At 41.0% G+C, this 19169-nt stretch overlaps 1 pseudogene; it reads left to right on the top strand.

Moving 5' to 3' along the window:
- The first annotated feature begins 388 nt into the window (after positions 1–388).
- Positions 389–1242, top strand: LOC133105244 (large ribosomal subunit protein eL6-like; annotated as a pseudogene).
- The last annotated feature ends 17927 nt before the right edge of the window (positions 1243–19169 follow it).

Genomic DNA, 19169 nt, shown 5'->3' with positions numbered 1-19169 from the left:
AACTAGCCTACTAGTGGAGGGATTCTTATCTGTCCTCATCTGAACATCTGATTCATGAATCCTTCCTGGCCCTCCTTGCACCCCCGCCAAACACACACACCCACACACACACAGGATATTAGCAAACTGCAACACCAACATTTCCAAAAGAAGCTGTGTTCAGTGCCAGTGCGCCTCAAGTTGTGAGAAAACAGTATTCAAGAATTATTAAAGTATCAATTCAATCAGAATTAGAGAACATCTTTTGGTAAATTCCAATCTGTTTAGTTTATTTCCTTGAAAGGAGATGTGCACACATGTAGAATTCTAGCTTCAACTTGATGTCCACAAATTTCAGAAAAAAACACAGGAAAAAAATTGTCTTTTGCTCTCTTTCCCATCTTGCAAGATGGCGGGTGAAAAGGCTGAGAAGGATACTAAGGAGAAAAAACCTGAAGCCAAGAAGGCTGATGCTGGTGGCAAGGTTAAAAAGGTGAAGCAGATTAAGAAGCAGAAGCCCCACTGCAGCCGAAACCCTGTCCTGGTCAGAGGAATTGGCAGATATTCCCGATCGGCTATGTATTCCAGAAAGGCCTTGTACAAGAGGAAGTATTCAGCAGCTAAATCCAAGGTTGAAAAGAAAAAGAAGGTGAAGGTTCTTGCTACTGTCACAAAACCAGTTGGTGGTGACAAGAATGGTAGTACCCGGGTGGTTAATCTTCACAAAATGCCTAGGTATTATCCTACTGAAGACGTGCCTCGAAAGCTGTTGAGTCACGGCAAAAAAAACCCTTCAGTAAGCATGTGAGAAAACTGCGCGCTAGCATCACTCGTGGGACCATTCTGATTATCCTCACTGGGCACCACAGAGGCAAGAGGGTCATTTTCCTGAAGCAGCTGAGCCGTGGCTTGCTACTTGTGACTGGGCCTCTGTCCCTCAATCGAGTTCCTCTGCGGAGAACACACCAGGAATTTGTCATTGCCACTTCCACCAAAATTGGTATCAGTGGTGTGAAAATCCCAGAACATCTCACTGATGCTTACTTCAAGAAGAAGAAACTGCGTAAGCCCAGGCACCAGGAAGGTGAGATCTTCGACACAGAGAGAGAGAAACACGAGATTACAGAGCAGCGGAACGTTGATCAGAAAGCTGTGGACTCACAAATTCTGAGAAGAATCAAAGCTGTTGCTCAGCTCCAGGGCTACCTCCGCTCTGTGTCTGCTCTTACAAACGCAATTTATCTTCCCAAAGTAGTGTTCTAAACTTCTTACAAAGAACCTAATTAAATAATTCGGTCCATTAAAAAAAAAAAAAAAGAAAAAAATTGTCTTAATTTCTAGTACTAGTTGGGCAGTCAGACCCCAGACATAAGCAGACAGGACAGTATGCTTCTCTTCATCAAGGTTACTTTGAGAAACACACAGTAAACTGGGCTTAGCAGCAGAACAAGCTCAGAGAGAACTGGGTTCAAAAACAAAATGCACAAATTGTATAATTGCCTAAAAAGCCACGAAGTTACTTAGCTAAATTTTTAAAGGATTGATATTACTTAAAATGATAATAATCCTCACTTGACTAATTTAAATATTTTTCAAAATCCTTGTATAATACTTTATTTTTCAGGGTATACAAATACAAATGATTCACATTATCCAAGTCAAATGCCTTGAATTCCTCCCACTTCTCCTCATCCTGTTACCTCCTACTCCTCCCCTACCCATTCCCAGAATTTCCTTCTCAGACTTTGATGATACAATCTGGAGCTATAGGTACAGATTACCACATAATTACTACTGTATTATGTATCTTCTAAGAATTATTTTTTACATTTGCTTTCAGTTTGTAAACAAAAATCCAATTACAGATTTTATATGTAATCCCTAATTATTATTTATAACTATCTAGGTATACAAACAGATGTACACTGACTGGTTTAAGTGTCTGCCCCTAGCCTTTGTCATACTCTGGTTTTTTGATCACTCACTGCACCATCAACCATCTCTTGGTCACCTGGAATTTATCTTCACGCACTTTTTTCAAAAGAGACAAATAAGTAAAACCTTGCCCAAGAGAACCAATATCACAGAAAATTTCTGAAGTTTTGTCTACCAGAGAATATAATTGTTGTTTTCACACATGAAAGACAACCTGGCTAGGTATAAAATTCTTGAATACAGCCTTTTATGAGCAAAACTCTATAGATATTGCTTTGGTATAGCTATCACAGAATGGTATGATTCTGGAAGATTTTCTCTTTCTCCTTTTGGCATTTTGGTATTATCTATTTGCTCCTCACTGAACATGTGTTGTTGTAATAAGAAACAATTAATAAAAACAAATAAAATGAATAGATTTGTGATGAGTGCTGATTATTATGTTCCCACGTTCTGCTGGACATTGAAAGGCATGTCAATAATTGCTGTTGTCAAGGCAAGAACCCAGCAATAGGCCACAGATAGATACTGATGATACAAATGAATGTTACAAATTACTGCACAGTAATTTTACAATTAACAAAAATAATAACATTGGGATTTAATAGCATATTCTTTAGAAGGGAAAAAGTAGTGCATCTAGAATGTATAATGAGAAGAAAACACCAGAAGTCCTCAAACCTCTCCAGATCTTCCTCAGGCAGGACTCTGAAATCTGAAGGCCACAGGGTCTTACAACAACTAAGCTCTAGTTCTAGCCTCCCTTAGGCTCCCAATATACAACCTCTTTATTCAGAAAGACAAGAACACCACCCCCCAAAAAAAGAGACATGTCAAAACTGAGTATACTTCGGAGGAGGTCAGATGGAGAAGGACCATAGCACAGTTGTTAAAAACACACAATTCAGGTTATGACGACCTGGGTTCGAGCCTGACTCTACCACATACCCCATACTTGTGGGTGCCCTTGAACAAATCAACTTCCATGTGCTCCTATTTCCTCATCTGCAAAATCAAGGTAAGAATAATATCTCCCTCACTGGATTGTTGTAAAAATTGAGTTAAAATAAAACACAGTACCTGGCATGCAGGAAGTATGAACCAAGTGTTTACAATGAACAAATGAGCCACACAAAATAAGAGTTATAGGTTGACCTCCGTTATTTGACATGTCCCCCAGGAACATCTATGATCATCGAAGTGAGCATAGCACGCAGTCTTACTGCCATCCCAAATCAAACCAGTTAGGCAAGCTGAGGAAAGCTGACGGGGCTGGTTCAAGTCACAGGACTTACTGGTGCCATAACTAGAGCCAGCTCTTCCGGTGCACTGTGCTGTTCCCTACACTCAGCCTCCAAGCTTCCCTGACACTGAGTCTGGTCTTTCAGAGACAGCACCACTGTGGATCTTGTTACCCAAACACCAGGTGAAGCTCCCCTTGGTTTGCAAAATAGAGAAACAGTCCTTAAAACATCCCCCTACAAAATGAGGGAATCCTACTACAGTTTTGTTAGGTGTTTTTTTTTTTGACTGTCAGAGGACAGGGGATGTTCTGTTTGTTCTTCTACCTAGAAACTGTAGATTTCTCAACTTCCTTTCTTTCAAGAGGAAGTTGGTCCAAACCTACAACTAGGAGCCCTACTTGAAGATTCAACACTGCTATTTAAAGCAATTAGAATGAAGGCAAGAAGCAGTTTTTCATTTCACTTAGCACCCTGTTGGAGAGCTAGTCTCTCAGCCTTATGGTCTCACAATTAAATTTGTTGGCACAATTAATCTAAATGAAGAGGAGGATTTTACTCTCACACCTACTAACCCGTATTAGGAAAATCTATGAGGGTCAACACCCTGGAGTATCCCCCAAAGAACCTCTAAAGGGGGAGGGGGACTATAAAAGAACACAAGCTACAGAAGCTCCTCCACCTACCATCCAGGTAAGCCTACACACGATTCAACCTCTTCAAGCATTCTCATCTGCACAACAGAGAGGTAATAATACCTACCTCATGAAGTTGTTGTGAGGATTAAATGAGAAAATATATCTAATGCATTTATCACAGTGCCCTACATGTTCATTATGGCCTTCATTATCACAGCCAAACAAGAATAAAGACCCCTGTGCTCAAGTATGGGGTCTCCACAAGTGCTGCTATATCAAGCAATTTACAAAGTAATTATGCCAGTCCTGATGGCTTACATCTGTTTACCTGAAAAACTTTCCATGTCATAATATATAATAGGCTATTTGTATGTTCCCAGAACCAGCTCCTATTTCATTGTTTTTGTATAGCCCCTAAAACTTTGACACGGCAGCCCTGAATCTTGCCCCTATGATGAAACACTTTCTTACAGGTCTGGTGTCTAGCTGACTTTTGACTTTATTAGTCATAGTCATGGAATCGAAGTTTGTTTGCTTCCATGGTTCACTGAGGATATAACCGGAGAAACAGCTGTGGTGATGGCTTGCTGACTTTTAGGCTAAATTCAGATACAGGATGCATAGAAACCTCCATTTGGCTCCAGAGAATCTAGAATCCCTCAGAATTCCAGTAACAAGAGAGACACCAGATCACCCCCAAAGCCAACTGGAGCCTCTTCTAGCCTCTTCTAGCCTGGGGTGTGGGAAGCTCCCAAGAGAGAAGGAAATATCTCACTTGGTTCAGCTGGACTGGCTAGTTTTGACCTCCAGAGGGAGGAACAGCAGAAAAGACAGGCAGGCTCACGTGCTTTGTCCCGGCTGGCTGTGAGCACAATATCTCCAGGTGCCCTCTCTTCTGAGTGCATCTCACAACCTCTGGAATCAACCCCAGGTGCACAACAGTAGAGCTGGCAGTCAGGTGGTCCTTACCTCCTCATGCTTTTAGGGAGAGGCTAAAAAGCTGCCAGTGGGATCTGTTAGTTCTCCCATCTGACAACTCCTCCCTCTGCCCTCCCTCCAGAGTTGGGTTTATTCTCAGCAAGGAACTGATGACTGCAATGGGATTGAGTAATACCTGGAAAAGGAATGAGCTGAGAGAGCGCTCACAGTCAGCCAACAAACCAAGTTCAGAGGTTCACACTTAATTCCTGTTGCCCTGTGACCTTGGCAATCTGGGGAACCCTCTAGTCAGCCCAACTTCTCTCTCTTTCCTGCACCTCTGCCCATATGCTCCCTAGACCTCCACCCCCAACTCCCTGTATGCCCTTCGTTCTCTCCCTTTCTAAACAGATTCTGGAAGCATGACAATATAGAGCAAGCCAGAAAATGGAAATACAATGCTAATCACACACACACACACACACACACACACACACACACTTCATAATTTGTAAAATAATACTTCAAATGTGATCTCCTTGGCGGTGAGACATATCCATGGTAAAGAATCTAATTCAAAGACCTAGAACAAACACATAAGATTGAAAAGTTCATACTGCTTCTTATGAAAGCAAGATTGCAAGGCCCTGAGTCATATGTTCCTCTGTTTGACTTGTGTCAGAAGAGCTTTCAACCTGGAAGCTGCCGCATGGTGGGATATCACATCAGGCCAGTGATAGCTTCTCTCTGTTTTGTCTCTTTTGTCAGTGAGATAAAGAGAGGCACCAGTGCCTCCCATTCAGGAGCCCATTAAGGACCCACCATAAGCAGAGAATCTTCTTTCCCACAAACTCTGTACTATCGAATCACAGAACAAAGGGCAGGGGCTCCCATCCTTTACTTTCATTCACTGGGGCAAGGATTCTGCCCACTTCTTACCCACTGTCTGATTTCTCACCAAAGGAGCCTTTGCAAGTTGAAAGATTTATATTCTGTGAACTATTTCACTTGTCATCAGCCACGGGCTCCAGGCTCCGGGCTGCGCTGGTCAGTTCCGGGAAGGTTCCCTGAGCCTCCCTCATAGGCAAGGCCATACTGCTCCCAAGTGGCTCCTGTGGAGAAGCAGGAGGCCAGAAACGGCTGTGACTGGACCGCTTTTCAGACCCGCCGGGGCCTGCCTCCCTGTTATGAGCCCCCCTCTGTCCACCCGGCCCGAGACCCTTCCAAGGGCCCATCACACTGGAGAACTCGGCATCTCACGACTCCACGAAGGCCCTAGGTCGAGGCACCAGGGGCAGTCATTCCATATCTTTTTTTTTTTTTAAGTGGTCACTTTTTTTTTTTTTTTTTTTTTTTTTTATGGCTGTGTTGGGTCTTCGTTTCTATGCGAGGGCTTTCTCTAGTTGCGGCGAGCGGGGGCCACTCTTCATCGCGGTGCGCGGGCCTCTCACTATCGCGGCCTCTCTTGTTGCGGAGCACAGGCTCCAGACGCGCAGGCTCAGTAGCTGTGGGTCACGGGCCTAGTTCCTCCACGGCATGTGGGATCCTCCCAGACCAGGGCTCGAACCCGAGTTCCCTGCATTGGCAGGCAGATTCTCAACCACTGCGCCACCAAGGAAGCCCCACTCCATATCTTTAATAAGCCTAAAAAGCTGCACGGCTGCTCTAACAAAAGGAAGTCCCGAATTCAACCTGGGCATCATCACAGAAGAGTCTGTTAAGATACAACTGGAAGGAGACCCTCTCTTCCTTAAAAAAAAAAAGGCGGGGGGAGGGGGGGCGTGGGAGCAAAAGGAAAGAGAAGCAAAAGTATTTGGAGACTAAAAACATTTGTTAGTACCTACTGCATAGGCCTGTTTGCACCCCAGAGGCATCTCCTTACTCCTTATGAATCTTCTTAGGGTAGTTTATGAAGGTAAATCACTTTTAATAAGTAAAATCTCCTTCAAGCTCATCCTTTTCTCAACAATGAAAAATACAATCTATCTTTATAATTAGTGTTCCCCTAACTTTGACTGTTACTGCCCCCCAAAGGGGATGGACCCTTGTTCCTAGTCCTGTGATCAATCAGCTGTGATCAAAGTTTAGAGCAATATCATTAACTCTCAGTTGACAGGGGAAGCTTGGTAAGAGAGCAAAAATAAGATGCACCCCCGCCAAAACAAAATCCTTAGGGATACCAGGCAGCCCTTCCAATGCCTGAATCACCTGGGGAACTCTTAATACTGCCAAAGCCCAGGCCCAGCTCCAGACCAACTCAATCGGAACCTCTGCAGGTGCACCCAGGCAGGTATGGGTGCTTTCTGCAGCTCTGCAGACAAGGCTGAGAACCTCTCTCCTAGACCCGGGGTCTCCAATCTAGCCGTACAGAAGAACCGCCTGGGGAAACTCAGACATCCTTTCCTGGACCCCACCCCAAACCAACAGAATCGCAGTCTCTGGGGATGGCACCCGAGGGTTTTGTTCAGAAGCTCCCAAGTGATTCTGCAGTTATAGTATTTGATTAAAAGATTTCACTTTTATTACAGAAACGCATTCACAGAAAAAGTAGAGAGAATAAAGAAGTAAAAAAGAAATATACTTTACACATGCATAATCCCAAATCCTACCTTTCAGAAATAACCACAGTTAATTACTTTAGCTGAGGTGAAGATGGTGGGGAGGGGGGGTGGTACTGAGGGAACATGCAAGTAAAGGAAGGTGTACTCACAGGTTCCGAATTCAAAGTCCCCATCACCTTCCTAAACTCTCTCCAAGCAGTTCCGGAGCTAAGAGACTGCGCCCCGGCATCCCGCAACACGCAGTGACGTGCACGGGCACGCAGTGACGTGCACGGGCACGCAGTGACGTGCACGGGCGCATGCACCGACACGCCCGCAGGCACGTGCACAGTCACACACAGGTGCACAGCCACACGCCGAGTCACGTGTGCAGGCACGTGCACACGAACCCTGGTTTGAAGGAGGGCTGGAGAGACTCTGCCGTCCTTCTCGTCACCAAGAAGCCGTTGTATAATTTCATTTTGTGGGTGCCTAAGTTAGAAACATTTTGTTCACCAAACCAGTTTTATGACGTGACAGTTACCTCATTTGGCCATTTTTTAAATTAATCATAGATTTATGTAACTCCCAATCAGAGCTGCTTTCAGAACAAAGCAACCCAGGCCCAGCACCACGTTGTTATTATTCCCTCCAAGAGGAAAAAAAAAGAAAGAAAAAAGATGCTTATTGAGCCTATGCAATTTATCCTACGTCCTTTTTTTTTTAATTTAAGAAATTTGAAATACTATAATACAGGAAACATGTCACCACCATTGAGAGCCTGGGGATATTTGAGAGGGAAAAGGAAACAAGATGAATAACAAATTTCCCTAGGGCGGTAGGTTAAAAGGGAGGGGAGAGCATAAGGGCAGGGTGCCACTGTAATGCTACAATTGTTAGGAATTTTATTCTGCCAGTAATTATGCATGAATCCTTGGGCAAATCAAGATATCATCTATCTTCCCATTGGTAAAATGAGAGAGATCAAGTTTAAGGCAGAGTTTCTCAATGTTGACACTATTAACATCTTGGGCAGGATACTTCTCTGTTGGGGGGTAGGGGAGGCAGCATCCTGTGCGTTGTAGGATGTTTAGCAGCGTCCCTGGCCTCTATCCATCAGATGCCAATAGCACAGGCTCACTCATGCCCCAGTTGCGAGTCAAAAATGTCTCCAGAGATTGCCAGATATCCCATGAGGGACAAAATCAACCCTGGTTTAGAGCCACTGGTCTAGGGTAATTCTGAAGGTCTCTTTATTTTCAAAAATTCATAAAGTATGCGGGAAAAGCTGGGAAGATGAATTTGACATCTCAGGGAATGTGCATATAAAAAGCCAAAGATGAGAACATGTAGAATTATCCTGTAAAGCAGAGGTTCTCAAGCTTGGCTGAACATTAGAATCACCTGAGGAGCTTTCTAAATTCCCAGTCTCGAGGTCAAACCCCTGACCAATTAAACCAGAACTCCGGGAGTTGAACAGAGTTCAGGTGTTTCCAGTGTGTAACAGTTTGAGGATCAGTGGAGGAGAGACAGAAATAACAATATCTCTGCATCATTTCTTATGATTCTGATAAAATTTTATTTCAATCAGCAAGGAAACCAAAAACCCAATCTAGACTGGCATTTTGCAAAGCACTGGGAAACAGGTCATCTTAAATCAGGCCAATCTCAAGCTTTCAATTTCAATGAGTATTTGAGTATCCCCCACTTCCTGGAGAAATACTTGAGCATCCAGAGACTCAAAGTCGAAAAGCCCAGTGTCTCTGAGGAAGGTGCAGCCATTCATCCCACAAATCCTCCCATCCCTGCAGTCAGGGACCTGAGAGCACACCAACCATTCTCTCCAAACCATGACTGTCAATTGCATTTATCCTGTTCGACAGAGATTACCTGTTCCAGTTTATCAAGTAAATGACAATCACATCAAAAGAAAATGTGTGCACTCCCTGAAAGAGGAAGATACACCCTGTACTTATCTCTGTGTGAAATCAGTCTGTGTGGCAGGGCTTGGAAGAGGCCTAGAGACCCAAGCAATGAGGCAAAGCCACTACTAACCAGATTTAACATGAAAATGACATAAGCAGTTCAAAGGGGCCACTGTAAAGTGACTAAAGAATCCTGAACCATTTCCTGGGGATTCTGTGCTGATTAACTTGGTACTCTGCAAAGTGCTCACAGTTTCCTAAAAAAAGGAAAAGGATGCAATCCTATTTACTCTAATTTTTGCTATGCTGTTACAAAAAAATAGCAGCCAAAATTTATTGAACACTTGCTCTGTGGCAGGTGCTGTGCTAAGCATGTCATATACATGATTTCATTTAATCCTCACAACAATCTGATTAGATTGGTATTATTACTAATAATTATTATTACTCCTGTCTTATAATTGAGGAAATTGAGGCTTAGAGAAGTTAAGTGACTTGCTTCCAGCAGCCACAGGAATGGAAATTAAAACTTAGGCAGTCTGACTACTGAGCCTAAGTTCTTGAGCATCGTGTAATATGGCCTCATGAGTCTTTATTCATTTGTCAGATCATGAAACTAGAGCCTTTGCATATCAGTCTTTCAATCACGGATTTCAAAACACTTTCAAAGCATACAGTATATGGGCTTATGCCTAGATATGATCCCAATGGAGAAATGGTATGCCTGTGTTCTCCAGCATGGCTTCAAACCACCTAAACAGAACCACCTGTTTAGGGGAGCTGGTTTAAATGCAGGGTGCTAGGCCCCATCTCATGCCTACCATATCGGAATTTGAGGTGTGAAGAAGCCAGCGTGGGAATCTGCATTGTGAACTGGCTCCCCAGGTGATGTTTCTGCTCGTCGAAGCATAAGAACCATTCCCCTAGGATTGGCACACTTTCACATTCAAAAAGCACAGTCTTGTGCCTGTGAAACGTGAAGAAAGAATATTTATCTCTTCAGGATTATAAAACGAGAAACTGCAAAGATCAATTTTAAGAGCCAGAAGATTCCCAGTAAGGCAGTGCCCTTAAAGATCCCTGGATATATGTTAACATATTCAATTTAAGACATAAACCCACTTACCTGAATACATCATACTTTGCACTGAGAATCTGCCTTCCTCTGGAGACAAGAAATCTACTTTATTAATATCACTTAAGCTGTTACTCAAAGCCTTCAAAACACACACACACACACACACCCCTACATGAATTTGAGTAAACACTGTGTAACCAGAAAATGAAATTGCTCTCAAATAACCATTATGACTTTTCTTATATGCTCACATTACAATAAAATTCAGAGTGGGAGCTATCAGTGGATATGGAAATTACAGACCATGTGTTCCTCTGCAAGATATGAGCCCTTAAGGGCTGTGATGGCGAATTATTCCTCTCTCTATCTCCAGTTTCAAGCACATAGTAGGCAATTAATCCAGTCTTGTGTTAAGAAAAGAGAAAAGAAGAAAGAAAACTTCCAGAGAATCAGTGAGCAAATCAATTCTCCAGTGAGAAGAAGCCTACAGGTCATCTCTCCCCCAACGCAGCTTTTGGACAGGACTGCCCTCTGAATACAAGAGAACACGGAAGGCTTTTCTTTAAGCAACTAATTTTCTCCTAGTAATGCTTCTTCAACTCTTGAAGCAGTTTACAACAAAAAATAATCACCCCAACTTCTTTAGCATTCACATGCAACCCAAAGTAAACCTCCAAATGAAAAATGAAAACCAGAAAAAAACAGGTAGAAGAAGGAAGAGAGAAGACAGATTATCATTTAAAAAAAAAACAATAACAGAATACAACACACCAGGGATTGGCAAAATATCAAATTTTCATTTTACAGCAAAGATTGTGTTGAGCGTTGCTTCATTCTGCTATTCATGAGTTTCATATTCTTCCTCGCATTCAAACATATTTATGCTGCTGCTTCATTCCCTCCAGCCCCTGTGCAACATGAATATTCATAGAGCCCCTATAGGCTGCCCATGTGTACGCTCACACACACACACACGCACACACACGCCTATATCACACCCAAATGTTGGCCTCTTGATCCCTGGGAACTCCCATGATTAGAGAATTTCCAAACGGCTGCAAAACAAATGCTAGGGATAATACTACTCAAACAGCATCAGGAGAATCTCTGTGTGGGGTTGGTTTCCAGCCACTGGAATAATTCTGAGTTAATGTATTCAGAACATCTTACTCAGACTTCCACATTGTCGCATCAAATCATGAACATTCAGACCTTAAAGAGACCCTAGAATCATCTGCTTCCAAATCCCTCATTTTACACACAAGGAAATCAAGCTCAAAGTGAAACTGCTTGCCCATAATCAGATGATAAGTTGGTGCCTGAACATCCAATCCAGTTGTCTCTCTACTATGCCATATTGGGACCAATATTTTGCACTTAATAGATAGCTAGCTGGCAGTTCAACAAGAAAATTCATCCAGAGTCCTCTTGGTAATGACTGCAAGATCTAAATTCAATTTCTATAAATAATTGCCAATTTTTGTTACAGTTCCTGAAGAATGCTAGACTCCAATAATCAATATTATAATAAATGAGTTCTAGCTCTTCTTTTTCGTTAACCTCTTTTTTAAGTGCTAGTGACTAATGGGAATAAAATATAAAAAAGAAAAGAGACTGTAAGGTTCAGAAAATCGACAGACTAGATATTCCCATTCACCATATGCTTTCACTTCATAACTCCAACTCTGCCTATATTTGAAGAGGTGATCCTCTCTAACACAATGCTGCTCAAACTTACATGTCGCATGAATCAGACAAAGTGCAGATTATGATTCAGTAGGTCATGAGGACTTGAGATTCTGCATTTCCAACAAGCTCCCACGTGACTCTGATGCTCGTGGTCACAGGACCACACTCTGTTGTAACATTCACAGTGATCCAGCTATGGACACCATGCAAAGCAAACCAGATGGCAAAGAGTAAAAGACCAGTGAGCAGGCCCTGAAAGCAATGCTTATAATGACAGTAGCAGAGCAGGACAACTGGCCAACAAAAGTTAATCATCAACTAATAAAATAATGTCCTCTGGACCTTAAGTCTACCTTATCTAGATGTCAATGTCAGAAAAGGCCCCCATGTCATCATTCGATGGCGGGTAAGTTGTACTTATGCAGGAGACTCATCTCTGAGAGATTAATCTGGAAGCATAAAAGGCAGCATAGGTTCTAATTCTCTGCATTAATACTCAGGAGCAAGGAATAAAGGAAACCAGAGCACTTTCAGTTGCTTATAAATAACTTCCCTGCCCAATACATGGAAACGGAAAGGTCTTCAATCAGGAGAGTGCATCGCTGAGTCCAGCCGTATCCTTAGTTTACTGAAACAAACCAAACCATCGTGTCTAACAACTTTGGTTGGAAAATAGATTTTGTACCAGATGGACATTTATTTCAAAAAATCAAATGGGCAACTTAATTTCAACCTTTCTGATTAAGTAGATCCTAGCTGTTCTATGAACATGCTTCCAACCTTTCCCCCAAGGAATTGAGTCGTAACATGGGGAGCATGACCGTTTATTTGGCTTAAGGAACACATTAATTTATCTGGTTTATAGAATTTAAACATCTGACGAATGACAGTGGGGTTGATTTTATTCATCAGCTAATTGCTTTGCCACCTGGAGCTGAAGCTTTATATATGCAGCTTATAAAAGATCTGAAAAGGATCTCAATTATTCTTTAATTTGTTCCTTGAATATAAAGTAGGAAAATCTGGCTTAATCAAACATTGTCTCAATTCTACTGGGATATGTCTAGTTACCTTATAACAAGGTAAGCTTTCATTTAATCATATGATATGATAATTCCCCACTTTCAAGCCAAGTATCCTCTTAGTTACAATCAATTTTCCACTGAAAAAATAAACACTGTCTCTTTACTGAAATCCCAGTAGAGAAAAATAGCCCTTTTCAATGAAACTTGCTGCTAATACAACCACACTAGGAATTTCTGTGTAGGAATCCATTAAACCTCCTAATTTGACATTGCTGGTAAATTGCAGAATAAAGCGAGTTCCATGAACAGTTCTCTATATGCACATGGCCATTACTGGCACACATGGAAGAAATGGATAATGAGTGCATGCACACGCACCCACACACACGAACACATACACAGCATTACTGGAATCTATTAAATCTCACTTAATAAATGTTTTAATCAAGTTGAGCTCTACAATTTATCTGAGGGAGAAAAAAAGAAGAGAAACTAGCAGTCATGCAATTTCTTTAATTGCACTGAGTGAATCTGAAATGCCAGCGTGTGATAGAAGGCTGCTAGAAATCCAGAGGCATAAAAGCAGTAACTGGCAGGCACCTGGGACTCCTCTTGAAATGTAGCCTTGCAACAAGCTGGAAGTTAAAACCGTAATGCCATTATTTTAATGACCCAGGGTACTGTGGGTTTAAAGCCAAGTATTTTGTCCCTATTGTACCAAGTTTACCTTCATCATCTCTTAAATGCCACACAGCTGCCAATATGAGCTAAGTCAGGGAGAACAGGGGGCCAGGCATTGCATGGGCTTCCTGGAGGAAAGCAGATCATCAACGAGCACCCTGTCTGAGAAGAGAGGGGAAGTCTGGGGCCTAAGGCAGGTGAATGGCAGAGGTATAGGCAGACAGGTGGCAATGGACACACTGTCACTGGGAGCAGGGACTTGAGTTCAAAGGCAGGGCAGATTCCTTGTTTCCTGCAAGCAAGGGAGAACTCAAACCCCTCAGGAACTGTTCTGTGTGATGAGACAAGGAACCAAACAAAACTGAGGCAAGGGGGAATGCCACAAGCACCCTAAAACAGACCAGGATATAAACAAGGGATCTGGCCATAAACAATAACGCAAGAAAACAAGGACTGGCACAGAGAAAAAAGTTTAGAGTAAAACCAGCCCCCTTTCATCATTTTCCAAAGCACCTAAAACTGGGCCTTCCTTAGAAGTAGTTTTAAATGTATGGATACCAACGGGGAAAGGGAGGGGTGGGGGGTAGGATGAACTGGGAGATTGGGATTGACATACATACACTATTGATACTATGTATAAAATAGAGAACCTAATGAGAACCTACTGTATAGCACAGGGAACTCTACTCAGTGCTCTGTGGTGACCTAAATGGGAAGGAAACCCAAAAAAGAGGGGATATATGTATATGTATAGCCGATTCACTTTGCTGTACAGCAGAAACTAACACAACACTGTAAAGCGACTATACTCCAATAAAAATTAATTTAAAAGAACAATGTGTAGTCCAATACAATCTTGAATGTTAGGTCTGGAAAAGATCCTAAACAATATCTAATCCATTGTACACATGGATGACATGAGTACCTCTGATGTCTAGAGCTAGGCTAGCTTAGGAGATAAGAGCTTGGACTCTAAAATCAAAACCCTAACCCTATAACTCACTAGGTGTCTTGCTTTGGGCAGCTTTTGTGCCTCTGTAAAAGGAGATAATAATAATAGTACCTGTTCCATAGGTTGTTGTGAAAATTAAATGAGATAATCCATAGACAGCAATTATAATACTGTCTGGGATATGTAACAACTCAATAAATGTTGCCCTCTATTTTATTATTATCATCATCATCACTGTTATGAACTGAATGTTTTCCCCCCAAAATTTACATGTTGAAGCCCTAACCCCCAATGTGACTGTAATTGGAGATAGAGCTTTTAAAGAGGTAATTAAGGTTAAATGATGAGAACAGTATAGAGGTTCTCATCAAAAAATTAAAATTAGAGCTACCATATGATCCAGCAATCCCTCTTCTGTATATATATCTGAAGGAAATGAAGTCACTATCTTGAAGAGGTATATCCTCTCTCATGTTCGTGGCAGCACTACTCACAATAGCCAAGACATGGAAACAACCTTTGTGTTCATCAATGAATGAATGAGTAAAGAAAACGTGGTATTATGGACAATGGAATATTATTCAGCCATTAAAAAGAAGGAAATCCTGCCTTTTGTGGCAACATGGAAGGCCCTGGAGGGCATTATACTAAGTGAAATAAGTTAGACAGAGAAAGACAAATATTGTATATTCTCACTCATATGTGGAATCTAAAAAACCAAACTCAAAGAAATGGAGAGTAGAATGGTGGTTGCTAGGTGCTGGGGAGGAGGCGGGTAGAAATAGAAGGATGTTGGTCAAAGGGTACAAATTTCCAGCTATAAGATAAATAAGTTCTGCGGATCTAATGTACAGCTTGGTGACTATAACTAACAATACTGCATTATGTACTTGAAAGTCGTTAAGAAAACAGCTCATAAAAGTTATCACCACACACACACACACAAAATGGTAATTATGTGAGGGGATAGAGGTGTTAACTAACCTTTTGTGATAATCCTTTCACAATCTATACATGTATAAAATCATCACATTGTACACCTTAAACTTACATATGTTATATATCAATAGTATCTCAAAATAACTGGAAAAATATTTTTTAAATACTTACAGATAAAACTATGTGCCCTCTGGAATCTGCTGCAGGTTAATTGCATGGGAATGAAATCAGATTTTGATGAGTTGATACTTTTTGAGGCAAGGTGATAGATACCTAGGAGATGGTTTTTCTAGTCTTTCTGCTTTTGTAGGTTTTTTTAAATTCAGAGCAAAATTATAATAAAAATAATATATTCACACTTTGCTATACACCTGAAACTAATACAACATTGTAAATCAACTATACTCCAATAAAAAAAATTTTTTTTAATTTGGCTTTAAATTAAAGATTTGGCTTTAATAAACACCAAAAAAAAAAAAAAAAATAGTATCCTCAGCTCATTGTTCGCATCACAATGCTCAAAAAATAAAACAGTACAAATTTTTTTAAAGGTTAAATGAGGTCATATGGGTGTACTGTAATCCAGTATGACTGGTATCCTTATAGGAAGAGGAAAAGACACCAGGGAGCACACACACAGAGAAAAGACCATGTGAGGACACAGCATAAGGTGGCCATCTGCAAGCCAAGGAGAGAGGCCTCAGGAGAAACCATCACTGCCAACACCTTGATCTTACACTTCCAGCCTCCAGAACTGTGAGAAAATAAATTCCTGTTATTTAAGCCAACCAGTCTGTGATATTCTGATATGGCAGCCCTAGAAAACTAATACAGTCCCTATCATTATTATCTAGTGCAAGTCACACTGCCAACTAAGGCAGTGGCAGGATGAGGACCCAGCCTCAACGCTTTTTCCATCAGCTCCCCCTCCCATGTTATTTCCCCAAATTCCCTATTGGGTATCTTATCCTAAAACATTAGTTTCCTATCTGGTTTTAAGAGGATAAGATATTATTCAAGAAAACATAGAAAGTGTAAGAAACATAAAACTCTGGAAGAAAATCAAATGTCTCAGTCTCAAGGAAAGAAACCAGTTCTGAAATGCATGCCCTCTGCCTCCCCTCCCACCACCCAGTAAGCTCCGACAGGTCTAAAGCAGCTGTATTGAGGAAGCCTGAAGCCAAGGGCCCCCAGGTCACAGGCTAGATCCAATGCACAGGTGGTATCTCCTCACCAGAGCAGGAGCATTCCAAGGAGCCTGACTGGACCTTGATCCATAACCAGACTTCAAGTCACCTCAGTGGCTGCCACAATAGTCTTGCCTTTCTGCCCCACCTGAAGCACGATACAGGTTAAAAGACTCCAAATATAGACAGGGCATATTTTTTCCACAAGCGGTTTTGCCTCCTTTATAAAATGAACGGACTCAGTCATCAAGGTTTCCAATACCATGGATTGAAAAATAGGATGTACAACCCATTAAAAGTTCACCAGAGTATACAGAATGGATAGACAACAAGGTCTTACTGTATAGCACAGGGAACTATATTCAATATCCTGTAATAAACCATAATGGAAAAGAATGTGAAAAAGAATGTATATATGTATAACTGAATCACTTTGCCGTAGAGTAGAAATTAACACAACATTGTAAAGCAACTATACTTCAGTAAAATAAATTTTTTTAAAAATCCACCAGGAATCAACAAATGGTGCTGGTACAACTACATAGCCATGCGCAAAAGAATGAAGCTGGACCCTTCCCTCCCACCGTACACAAAAACTGACTCTAAATGAATCAAAGACCAAAATGTAAGTTCTAAAACTATGAAAGTCTAAGAAGAAAACACAGGGATAAATCTTCACAACCTCAGATTTGCCAGTAAATTCCTAGATGTGACATCAAAGCCATGAGCAACAAAAGGAAAAATAGATAAATTAGACTTAAAAATTAAAAGCTTTGTGCATCAAAGGGTACTACCAAGAAAGTGAAAAGACAATTCACAGAATGGAAGAAAACATTTGCAAATCATATATCTGATAGAGGATTAAATCTAGAATATATAAAGAACACTTACAATTCAATAACAAAAAAGACAACCCAATTTAAAAACTGGGAAAAGATCTGAATAGACATTTTGCCAAAGAAGCTATACAAACGACCAATGAGCACATGAAAAGATGATCAGCATCATTAATCAGCAAGAAAATGCAAATCAATATCACAATGAGATACCACCTCACACCTACTAATATTGTGATAATAAAAAGCATAGACAGTAATAAGTATTGGCAAGGATGTCAAAAATTCTGAAAACTCATACACTGCTGGAGAGAGTACACAATAGTGCACTTTCTAAAACAGTCTGTCAGTTCCTCAAATGATCAAGCATATAGTTACCATATGACTCAGCAATTCCACTCCTAGGTATCTACCCAAGAAAAATAAATGTCCACACAGAAAGTTGTACATGAATGTTTATAGCAGTATTATTCATAATAGCCAAAAGGTGGAAACAACCCAAATATCCATTAACTGATGAGTGGCTAAACACAACGTAGGATACCCATACAGTGGAATATTAAATTAAATATTAAATGAAATATAAAAAGGAGTGAAGTACTGATACATGCTACAAGATGAATGAGCCTTGAAAACATTGTGTAAGTTTAAGAAGCTGATGGCAAAAGACCAGATATTATACGATTCCATCTGTATGAAATGTCCAGGATAAGTAAATCTATAGGGACAAAAAATTGATTAGTGGTTGCCTAGGGCTGGGGTGGGGGGATGAGGAGTAGGGTATGGGGTTTCTTTTGGGGTGGTGAAAATGTTCTAAAATTGACTGTGATGATGGTTGCATAACTGTGAATAAAGCGGACTGTACACTATAAATGGGAGAATTGCATGGTATGTGAATTTTATCTCAAGCTGTTCCAAAAAATCCCATCAGTCCTCTCAGTGTTTAGATCTCTTTTCACAGTCTTAAACATTCCATTCTTTGTACTTATTGCCCCAGGAGGTCCATTTGTGATGCACAAATGTGCCTCTATATGGCCTTCCAGGTCAAGCTGACATTTGCAGTCTTGTGCCTTTGGTCCTTCAAATTCCCTGTATATTCACAGTTCTCCCCAACATTCCTCACTAAAGGATATTTTCTTGTCCAGAATTCAATCATCTTTTCCAGATAACTCTTTGATATTTTAATCATAGATAACAAGTCTGTTTCTAATAAAGCCAGGATGAAAGGTTAAAGAGATCAAACTTCTATCCTCAAATCTGCTGCTCCAAGCTGACCTGCACCCAACTGCAGGTGAAAAGTATGTTGCACGAAGGACATACAATATTTTCTGTTCCCCTATTTTCAGTTACTAACAGTTCTGATATCCAGTAATAGATTCACTTTATGAAAATTAAAAAGTAAATTGCTGGAGTGGAAGATATCTAAATAGCCAGTAAGAAAACAGAAAATTAACCTCCCAGCCTATGCTTATAATGAACAATTTCCACACTCTCCAGTGGTTAACCGTTTCTAAATACTATGCCTGTTCAAAATTATCTGTCTTTACTGAGCTTCCAAACTCAGTTATTGACTGAATTTTGTGCCAGGGGCATCTGCTCTTTAGCA

Source organism: Eubalaena glacialis, chromosome 14, assembly GCF_028564815.1.
Source record: "Eubalaena glacialis isolate mEubGla1 chromosome 14, mEubGla1.1.hap2.+ XY, whole genome shotgun sequence".
NCBI lineage: Eukaryota > Metazoa > Chordata > Mammalia > Artiodactyla > Balaenidae > Eubalaena > Eubalaena glacialis.
Note: the sequence above shows the minus strand (reverse complement) of the source record. Positions and strands in the feature narration are given on the sequence as shown.